We start from the raw sequence: 10,811 nt of genomic DNA on the forward strand, positions 1-10,811 counted from the left end.
AAAATGAGGCACAGCTCATTAAGCACAGCTACCAAACGGTGGACCATGGTCTCATGCGCAACAAGGAAATCTTACTAACTTACTAACGTAATTTTTAATATAAAAAAATTAAATTTCCCACGTTTTTTTTTTTTTAAACTTTTATTTAGGTTTGTTTAATTTATTTAGAGACCGGCTTTCATCACAAAAGATCTCTGAGCAGTTTGCATAACTGTGTCGAAAAAAGTACAGTGGCCTAAAATCAAACGGAACAAGACACTATTTGAGAATAGCAGACTAAGTTCTAGAGTCTCTAAAAGGCCTGGGAATATTAAATGAGTTTTGCCTGAAGCTGGGATAGCTCAGTCAGTAGAGCATGAGACTCTTAATCTCAGGGTTGTGGGTTTGAGCCTCACGTTGGCAAAAAGATACCTGCAGCGGGTTGGATTAGATGACCCTCGTGGTCCCTTCCAGTTCCATAATTCTGGTAAGAAGAAAAGGATTGTGAGGCATTCCCAAGGGATCCCTGGGTAAATGGGCATCACAATGGCAAAAGTGATCCAATGCAGGGGAAATTGTGTTTTACTGGTTTCATTCCTTAGGAGCATATACTTTTAATGTCTACTGCTTAGGATAAAGTGCTTAAATTAAAAAGTAATATTCCTCATTCTGTCTAGATGCTTACTATTGCAGTTGGCTTGTTTGATAGCCGCTGAAAATCTTGACCCTTTTTGCTGATGAAATCATCAAGTTTACTGTGGACACCAGAGCCACAGGCACCTGGTTTCATTTAGTTGGTTTTCCTTTTATTTTGCAAATGGACATCCCACTGGTTTCAGTCTCATCATCCTTGCTAACAAAGGCACTAAAACCAAAGATCTTCGCAGATTAGACTCCGTGATGCAATTAGACCATAGATAGTTGGGGATGGCGACTCCCTCTTCACTTCCTTTCTTATGCCTAGAGCAGCAGAAATAAAGGTCAGATAACCAAGTCCGTACACCTTGGGGGTGAGATACAACAAAGGCAGCTTCAGGTATTTTGGAAAAGTTTATGTATATCACTTTGATCTGGCATCAGCCTAGAAGATCCAAGATAATGGCTTTTTCATGTAAAACAGTTATTGATAGTGTAAGTAAATACACTCACACACACAAAAACCGGAACAGGCAGGGTGGGGTGAGTATCAGGGTGAAATAAAAACTTTGTTCACACCTGCTTTATGCAGAGGTGGGGGTGAAATGGTTTTCTTCCCAGGTTGTGATAATGTGTAGGGAATTTTTTTAATGTTTAACGTTTTGAAATATGCTGGAAGCCGGCCGCCTGGAGTGGCTGCAGCAACTCAGTCAGATGGGTGGGTTATTATTATTATTATTATTATTATTATTATTATTTGAATCCAATGTGGTTACCATCTTGAATCAAATTCAGTTACACACACATTAGGGAAAACTGCCAAACTAAGCTGAAAGTATGTGCATAAGCCTGCTTTGAGACTTGTAAAATCCAGGTGAGACTATTATGATTCACTGGTTCCAGTTACAGATAGGTAGCCGTGTTGGTCTGCCATAGTCAAAACAAAAAAAAAATTCCTTCCAGTAGCACCTTAAAGACCAACTAAGTTATTTCTTGGTATGAGCTTTCGTGTGCATGCACACTTCAGAGTGTATCTGAAGAGTGTATCTGAAGAAGTGTTATCGTAGGTTCCTCTTGCTATACCACTGGGTAGTCTACTTGGGTATTGCCCTACCAAATGAGATTTCAAGCAGTTTTTTAAATAAAAAAATAGTATTCTCCAAAGTATTCCCTGCCCCACACATACTTATACTCACTCTCCCATTTTCTGGCCAATCAGCTCCCTGCACCACTCAGCCAAATTGATTCCCAAACAGTCTTGCTATGGCCCAGATATTCTTGAACTCCAACTCCCAACAGCTCCAACCAGCTTGGCCAGCAGTCAGGGATTATGGGAGTTGAGGTCCAATACATCGTGTTGACTCCCCCTGTCTCAGATCTCCTTCCAACAGAATGTTTTCTTAGACTTATAGACTTTCCCCCCAATCATATACATGGGAACTCATTTAACGTTTCCTGGATGGATACACAAACAGGGATGGATACACAAACAGGACCCTGAATTTCTGTTGCACAATTACTTTGCCAAGAAATGTTCCTTGCAAAATTTGTCCATGAGAAAAGAAGCCCGGGTAGAGAATTACAGTTACAGGACAGGTGACTCACTATGGTTTGGAAGCAAATTCTCAGCCGCTCTGGTAAATATCAAGACCTGTAGAATCTTCCATAGTAAATATTTGGCGATTGCACAATGCTTCCAAAAGTTGTTTAACTCCCAGAGGCATTTTTAACTTGTGCCCCGTCCTGCTTTGCCAATTTCCCTCGCCTCTCATTATGCATACCTGAACTGTGCATGTCGTATCATGATGGCTAAGCCCATTTTTGCTGTATTTCTGCGAGTTCTTTTCCAGATGAACTCAAAAATCACATTCTTTCCTTAAGCAGGAAATCATTGAAGGAAAACCCAGGATCTTCCTCATAGATTTTGCTGCTGAAACCTGTTCAGAATGGAGAAGCTATAAATTTGTGCATGTACACTACACTTCTATGTGCCTTTACTGAGAATAGATTAATACATTGTATGTGTAAGAAGCACATCAGTTTCTCATTTCTTTCACAACATTTAAGGTGGTTCTTTAAGCAGCTCAGTCCAGGCTCTTTAGGACAAAATGAGATTCGGTTGGTTACATTTGTGGCTGTTGTATCACAGGGATGGGGGAATCTGTCGCCTTCCAGACTGCAGGACTCCAGTTGCTATCAGTCCTGGCCCACATCACCAATGGTCAAGTATACTGGGAACTGTAGTCCAGCAAGGGCATACATTTTACACATAAAACAGATATTGCCCTCCTGTGAAGATTAACTGGACCTGCGGTACCGCAATCATTAGGAGATCTGAGTATGTTTTTATTCCACCAGGCTTTGGGAGAACTAAGATTGAAATAGTAACACGAAATTATCTACCGATGGCATTCGTGACTTTTGTACATACTGTATGTTGCAAAGGAATATTATTGTGATGCTATATTATTGTAGAAGTCTTTCAGGGCCCCCATCACCAAAAAGCAGCCTGAAATCTAATCAAAAAAGGAAGAAGGGAAGAAAGATTTGAATGACCTGCATACCCTCTAGAATTCAGAAGGGTAGATCCAAAGGAAAGTTACACCAGGCCCTGGAAAGAAAATGCAAGTAGGTACTCATGCCTCCAATGCATTTTTCGGGTGCTTTGTAGTGCTAATGAAAATTGTATAGGTTCTGGTAATCATCAACATGTCAGAGTTTTTAATGTGCAGAGTTGACTGTTCAAACAACTGAAGCACTGAAAGAGAATCTCAAATGAGTCAGGGACAACAGATTGCCCAATCCTGAACCAAACAGCTTTCCAAGACTATTACTATGCAAATCACCAAGTAAGAGTCATTTTGTTCAAGCACACACACGTCCTGCAGAGTAGCCACAAGCTCACACGGACCCGAATGTGCTATCGCAGTTCCAACAGCAGCAGCAGTTCCAGGGCAAACTAACTTGAGAATCATGAGTCTCAGCGTAACCAGAGCAACCATTTCATTTCACTGAGAACCCAGCAATGCATATGGAGATCTGCAAATAAACTATATTACTTTATTATCTGCTCCTGATTCACCATAACCCAAGAGCATAATTATTAGCCAAAAGGCCCATACAACTCATGTCTGTTGACTCACAGGTAAGTCAATTCAGCAAGGCTTACATCCAATTGAATGTGCATCGTATTGCAGCCAGAGACTCTCTTGAAATTCCCTGTGTAAATAGAGGAAGGCTTGCCTCTGTCATGGACTGAGTATGTTTCAGCTGCTAAGCCCCACTCCCTTATCTCGGAGGTCCTGTGTTCTCTTTTATTCCTCCACGGCCAGAGCCATTATGCTTCTGAAGACCAGCCATAGGCGCCGACTCCATGGGGCTTGAGGGGGCCCGAGCCCCCTCAAAAATTCGTTTGGGGGGGCTCCGCCCCCCCAATAATCTCCGGCGCCCCTCCAGCAGAGCGCCATCGCCGCCCCTCCCCCAGCCCAAAATGCACAGGGAGGGGCGGGCTGCATGCCTCCTGCCCTCCCTCCCGAGCAAAAGCTCCACCCAATTTCCTTTGGAGCTGATTAATAGGCGCAGCACGCTCTCCCCTATTCGCTCACGAGGAGGCGGCGCCACTTTATTTGCATATTCATGAGCTTATTTATTATTCATGAGCTTTCCCGGGCCCCCCCCCAATATTTTTTATAAGTCCGCGTCCCTGAGACCAGCTGCTGGGAATGTGCTCATGTCCGGCTTGTAGGCTTCCCACAGGCATCTGGTGGACCACAGTGAGAACAGGACGTGGGACGAGATGGGTCATTGGCCAGATCTAGCAGACTCATCTTCTGTCCTTCATGAGCAGGGGTGGCTTTGACTTCCCCCTGTATAGGGAAGTTGTTAATGTTTGGTGCTTTATTGTGTTTTTAATATTTTGTTGGGAGCCGTTCAGAGTGGTTGGGGAAACCCAGTCAGATGGGTGGCATATAAATATTATTATTATTATTATTATTATTATTATTATTATTATTATTATTCCAAAACTGGAAAGTGTCACCACCTCCCCCCACCAAAGCCTTGCTTACCAAGGTCATGAATGGTTAGTTCAGTGTTTCCCAACCGGTGTTCCGCGGCACACTAGTGTGCCGCGAGACGTTGCCTGGTGTGCCGTGGGAGGGAGGCGGGCGAGTCGGGCGGCAAGAGGCGGGGCGGCAGCGGCGAGCACACGCGGGGCGGCGAGCGAGCTCCCTCCCACATCCCATCGCCGCTCGCTTCGGCCGGCCTACTGGGCTGTCGCAGGCGGAAGGCCTGCGCATGCGCGAGGTTTTCGCGCCTTCAGGATTCCCTTCACGTCTTCCTCTTCCCGGGTCCTTGAGAGCGCGGGAAGTGGCAGCGCGAGACCGGCGTTGAGACAAAAGCGCAAAGTTCCATTCAGGGCTCCCCTTTTGCCACGTCGTCTCACAGTTTGGAAGATAGCAGCTCTCCAAATTAATAGTCCTCTTTGAATAGGCGGGGCCTGAGCGTTCCACCAATTTAGGCCTCCTGCCGGGATGTGATATGGCTCCACCTTCCTCAAGGTGGTTCTGCTTTTAAATATTTTCCACCCTGTCACCATGAGGACTAGCGACTTCTTTTCGTAAAATATAAAATCGCTGCTCCTTGCTCTCGTGAGACTGTGTGTTTTAATTCGCAAAGGGTGTTCCGTGTACATTTGTGCGAGCTGTGCTGTAAAAAAAAGGGGTCTGTATCCGTTTGTCAGTGGCAATTGGATGGCCGGATACTGCAGTGATGGAAAAGTTTTTGAAAAGAAAAGAACTGGACTCTGAACAAAATTTGGAATTATAAAATTCCAAAATTCCAAAATTATAAAATACTATCTTTGTGTTTATTTGATTCCTATTAAAGAGAGTTACGGTACTTTATATATAGTCAATATAGGCACAGAGTTAATTTTTTAAACATTTTCTAATGGTGGTGTGCCTCGAGATTTTTTTCATGAAACAAGTGTGCCTTTGCCCAAAAAAGGTTGGGAAACACTGGGTTAGTTATCTCATGCATTTATCCTGCCAGGGAGGCACATGTGGGGATTTTTAACCCCAGGTGCCAAAATAGCTTTCCCTGCCTAGGGTTCTGTGCCCCTTGACTTGCAAGAGGGGGCAACAGCTGCTCTGCCTCAGGCAGCGAAATATCTTGAGCCAGCCCTAAGTTTCGCAGAAACAAATGTCAATTAAAATACTTGGAATATCTCGTTGTTTGGCTTCATGCCACTGAAAGAATGTGTGCATTGTCTGCAACGATGCAGATTTTTTAAGGGCCCCCCCCCAACAAGACACTGTCACACCCACACCATGCATTTAAAGCACTTGGCTTCCCCCCATAGAATCCTGGGAACTGTAGTTTGCTAAGGATTCTGGGAAGTGTAGCTCAGTGAGGGGTAAACTACAGTCCCCATGGTTCTTTGCAGGAAGCCATGTGATTTAAGTGTATTTTAAATGGATGGTGTGGGTGTGACCACAGCCCCTTATAAAAAGTCATACAATCAACCCCGAGTAAGATGGCCTTTTTAACATTTATTATAGTACACTTATATCCCACCTGTTCTTCCAAGGAAGTCAAGGTGGCGTACATGGTTCACCTGCTCCCCATTTTAGCGTCACAACAACCCTGTGAGGCTGGTTAAGCTGAGAAACAGTGACTGGTCCAAGGCCACGCAGAGAGCTCCAAGGCTGAGTGGGGATTTGAACCCCCGTCTCCCAGGTCTCAGTCCAACACTCTGCCCAACACCCATATGTATCGTCCTACATTATTTGTTTGCCATTGGCAGCTCTATTTCGGATTCCTCGATGCTGAGAGGCCCAGCTGGCAGCTACCAGGCACTGCCAAATGCAGCTGCCTGCCTATTGTTTTAGGGAGAAAGAAAGCTTTGTCATTCGAAAACAGCTTACGCAGAATTTATATTTAATGGAGGAGCTGAGGCTTTGTGGATTAATGGGTACATTTAAGATACTGCTAACTTCAGCCACCGCCACCACCCTTTTTGATATTTTGCTTCTCTTCTACACACCATTCTAACCAGGACTGTTGAAGGGAAAACTGACAAGAACCAGGACTCTTCTTGCCTGATTGGAAGGCAGTTTCTGTTCTGGTGTGTTGGGTCTGGAGGAAACTCTGGACCACAAAAGGGTTGTTTGAGTTTCACATTGGTGGGTGCGTTTTACACCACTGGCGATTAACTTCTTAAGCTCCATGGATGGGCTGACCTTCAGCTGAGCGACATTTGTTTCTGCCAGCCGTTATTCGGCTGAGACAGAGTCACAATAAAGAGTTTCTATGGCCCGTGTCCTTCACAGATATCGATGTCATACATTACAAGGTGTAATGGGTAACCGGATGGTCACCTGGAGGTCAAGGCCCCTCTTTATTCCACACACTTCTGAGGTAAAAGAGTGTGCTTGAATTCTTTAGCTAAATAGCTTTCCATCTTCAATTAAGATAAAATGAGAATAATTTCTGGCACTGAATGTGCTACCTAAATTTCCCATCTGGTTTTAAAATTATTACTACAGTATTACTATTTTCAAGTATTTGGCCTGATCTTATGTTCCTCCATCAGTGAACAAAAGCTTTATTAGTGATAACCATGGAGACAGACAGTTCAATCGGTTGGGATAGGAATGAGCCACTAGTGAAAATGGTGAACTTCTGTAAGATGGAGAATTGCCCTGAGATATCAAGGAGTCCCATTTATAGAAAGGATCATCAACAACTACTCTTTTAGCTTCTTCTTTGGCTCTCCATCATCTCATTTAACACTTACCTTGAGATTCTGTCGTGCCCAATCTACGTTCAGTGAGGTATGTTTAAGTAACTAGCCACAAGGAGATTACAGTGGCTCATTCCTAGTCTTGGCTCTGATTAGCACTTGTAGCATCAGTAAACAGCACAGGTTTCATGTAAACAACTCAGGTATCCCATGTGTCACAACTGTTTTACTGACAACAAATGAGATGCAGGATGAAAGTGATGCAGAGAATTCCATGACATGGACTCCCCCACTGCTCCTCAGCCACTGTTGGGTTTTTTCTCCACTAACAGAAACAATTGGGCTGCCTCTCACTGGAGTTTTCCAGCACATGAGACCATACTCAGGGCCAGCTCAAGACTTTTTGCTGCCTGAGGTAAAAGGCAGGGTGACACCTTTCCCTTCTGTCCCATGTACTGAAAATTCAGCTGCATCTTTGACACTGGCAATGGGGCAGCCTCTTCCACTGCATCTGAAGACAGATGGTTCCCTTGGGTTATGGGGAGCCTCAGGCCTGTGGGCCAAAAGCAGGACATGAGTATCACAGTGCTCTTCCCAAAGGTGATTCACAGAGACTGAGATTAAGAGGCGATACTGGAGGTAGTGCTTAGCCATCATGGCTAGTCCTCATGGCTATCCTTAGGTAAAGGTAAAGGGACCCCTGACCATTAGGTCCAGTGGCGGACGACTCTGGGGTTGCGGCACTCATCTCACTTTAGTGGCTGAGGCAGCCGGTGTACAACTTCCGGGTCATGTGGCTAGCATGACTAAGCCGCTTCTAGCAAACCAGAGCAGCGCACAGAAACACCATTTACCTTCCCACTGGAGCGGTACCTATTTATCTACTTGCACTTTGACGTGCTTTCGAACTGCTAGGTTGGCAGGAGCCAGGGACCGAGCAACGGGAGCTCACCCCATCGCAGGGATTCGAACTGCCAACCTTCTGATCGGCAAGCCCTAGGCTCTGTGGTTATCCTTATCCTCCATTAAATTGTATAGACTTTTAAAGTCAACCAAGTTGGCAGCCATCACTACATCTTCTAGGAGCAAATTCCATTGTTTACCTATGCACTCTGCAAAAAGGACTTCTTTTAGTCTTCCCTGAATCTTCCAATATTCACCTTCATTGTGTGTTCCTAAATCCTAGTATTATAAAAAAAGGTAAAGGTAAAGGACCCCTGGAAGGTTAAGTTCAGTCAAAGGCAACTATGGGGTTGCGGTGCTCATCTCGCTTTCAGGCCGAGGGAGACGGCGCTTGTCCACAGACAGCTTTCCAGGTCATGTGGCCAGCATGACTAAACCGCTTCTGGCACAACGGAACACCATGACGGAAATCGGAGCACATGGAAACACCATTTACCTTCCTGCTGCAGTGCTACCTATTTATCTACTTGTCCTGACGTGCTTTCGAACTGCTAGGTTGGCAGAAGCTGGGACTGAGCAATGGGAGCTCACTCCGTTGCGGGAATTCGAACTGCCGACCTTCCGATCGGAGGGTTCATCCATAGTCTTACGTGTCAGAAGCAAACACAGATATTGAGCAAGCTGTCTACAGAACCAGCTCTACACAGACTCAGTGAGGGTGATCAAAGCTTACTTACCACTGAGAAAAGATGGTTGCTTTGGTGATCAGTAAGGGCCATGATCCTTAAATACAATATAAATAGTGGCACTAAGCAAACAGTTGTGTTTAGGCCTCTAGTTTAATATGTACAGTGGTTAAGTATCGTAAGCTGAGCAGGACTGAGAGATTGCAAACACCCTCTATTCAACCTGAGCCAATATCCCGAAGTGAATGTCTTGTTTGCATTCAGTTTCCCCTCCCTGTCCTTCATTTCATAACAACTGCCCCCAAAGATGCACCAAGCAAGGTGTGGCTAACAGACCGCAATCTGCCATGGGGCAGCAACGGAGTCAGTTCAGCAACGATGGGGGAGCAGAGAGGATGCATGAGACCCAAATGCCTCTGTAATGCTGGAACAAATGAAGTGGAACACGCATTGCCCTTCTTAAAGACTCTGAATTTCTCGAGAGGATGTTGCAAGTGCAACTGAACGAGCCAGAATGGCATTGCCCTAGGAATAACTCATATTCTTCCAGTACTTAAACCTTCACCCAAGATTCTGGATGAAAAATAAGTCTTACGCACACAAGGTATGTCTGAAGCAACTGAATGATGGCTGCTTCATATGTTGCAGTTGGCAAGGTATTCCATTGTAGGCTCTGGATATACTAGAAAGACGCTGGGCAATGTTTGCTGAAATCTCAGAGGCCAGATGATGGCTAATCAAGATAGTCTGGTGGCTGGGTGTGGAGTTTCAGTGTCTGTGCCCTTCCCCATCAGTCGCAAAACAGGATAAATTATGCAAAATAAGAAATCGTATTTAAATTTGCACAATAGATTCAGACCACACACAACTGAGCTTGCTGCAGAATTCAATCCCACTGAATGCATTTTATTTACTTCTCCCCAAAAGGCGAAACCAGGGACAATGATTTACTCAGGACAGAAACCAGATAATAGGGATTTTTTAGGACAGTTGGAATATATAGCACAAATAGCCTTGCCTGTTGGTTGTTGAACAGGGGAGGTGCACCCCCAAGCCTCTCCTCTGTCTGCTCCGCACCAGTTTCCAAAGCCTGCTGGTTTATTTATGACTTCCCATATTTCAAACCTTCAGAACAGAGTCCCAGGGAGCCCAGGGGCAAATTAAGGCCCACTTAATGCTCATCAAGGGTCCTCAGAAGCTGTTACAGTACGGTTCCCTCTCCAAAGGGCAGGGTGCCATCCCTTCGCTTGTGACACATTGAAGGATGGATGTACACTTGCATGGTGCTGAGATCAATGCATGCAAAAGGGGGGGAGATGTGTATTTTCAGCCATAATAAATGGCTGCCTAAGGTCCAGAGAGTCTAATGACTAACTGGTTGAGATATTACAGGAAATATAATAAACAAAAGCTACTAGTGAAGGACATATTTAATTGTGGCCTTCTTCATTATTTTCCAATTCCATTAACATATCAGAACATTGATAGTGCAAATATAAAAAAGCGTATGCATCACTTCCAGCCCCACTTGGGAAACCTCATCCCCACTGACCAACCAAAGGGCTGTGAGAGGTGGTATAAAGCAGCAGCTATGAACCAGAAAGTCCCCCATTTGCATCTTCTTATAGCCAGGAGTTCAGGGGGCTGCTTTCGTACTGCCTCAGCCTCACACCAGCTGTCTGCGACATAGGGATAAAATACAGGCCAACCGTATGGAGTCTCTCCCTCTGGCCCACTCAGGATTACAAGAGAATATTCATGCTAAAATAAAAATGCCCACCCCATGCCCAGCTGCTATTTGCCTCCTGGGACCAAGCGAGGAGTAAGAACTGGGAAGGCAAAACAAGGCAAGAGTCAGAGCC

The 10,811-nt window shown here is 44.9% G+C and overlaps 1 long non-coding RNA gene across 1 annotated transcript; it reads right to left on the minus strand.

Annotated features, from left to right (window-relative positions):
• Nucleotides 1-1,761: 1,761 nt before the first annotated feature.
• LOC309374271 lies at nt 1,762-3,966 on the minus strand. Its single transcript, XR_014170476.1, has 2 exons — nt 3,180-3,966; nt 1,762-2,552 (listed from the first exon to the last, which is right to left on the minus strand). It is a non-coding gene; the product is annotated as an uncharacterized lncRNA (long non-coding RNA).
• Between the last annotated feature and the right edge of the window lie 6,845 nt (nt 3,967-10,811).

Source organism: Podarcis melisellensis (assembly GCF_964234715.1).
Source record: "Podarcis melisellensis genome assembly, chromosome: 7".
NCBI classification, from domain to species: Eukaryota; Metazoa; Chordata; class Lepidosauria; order Squamata; family Lacertidae; genus Podarcis; species Podarcis melisellensis.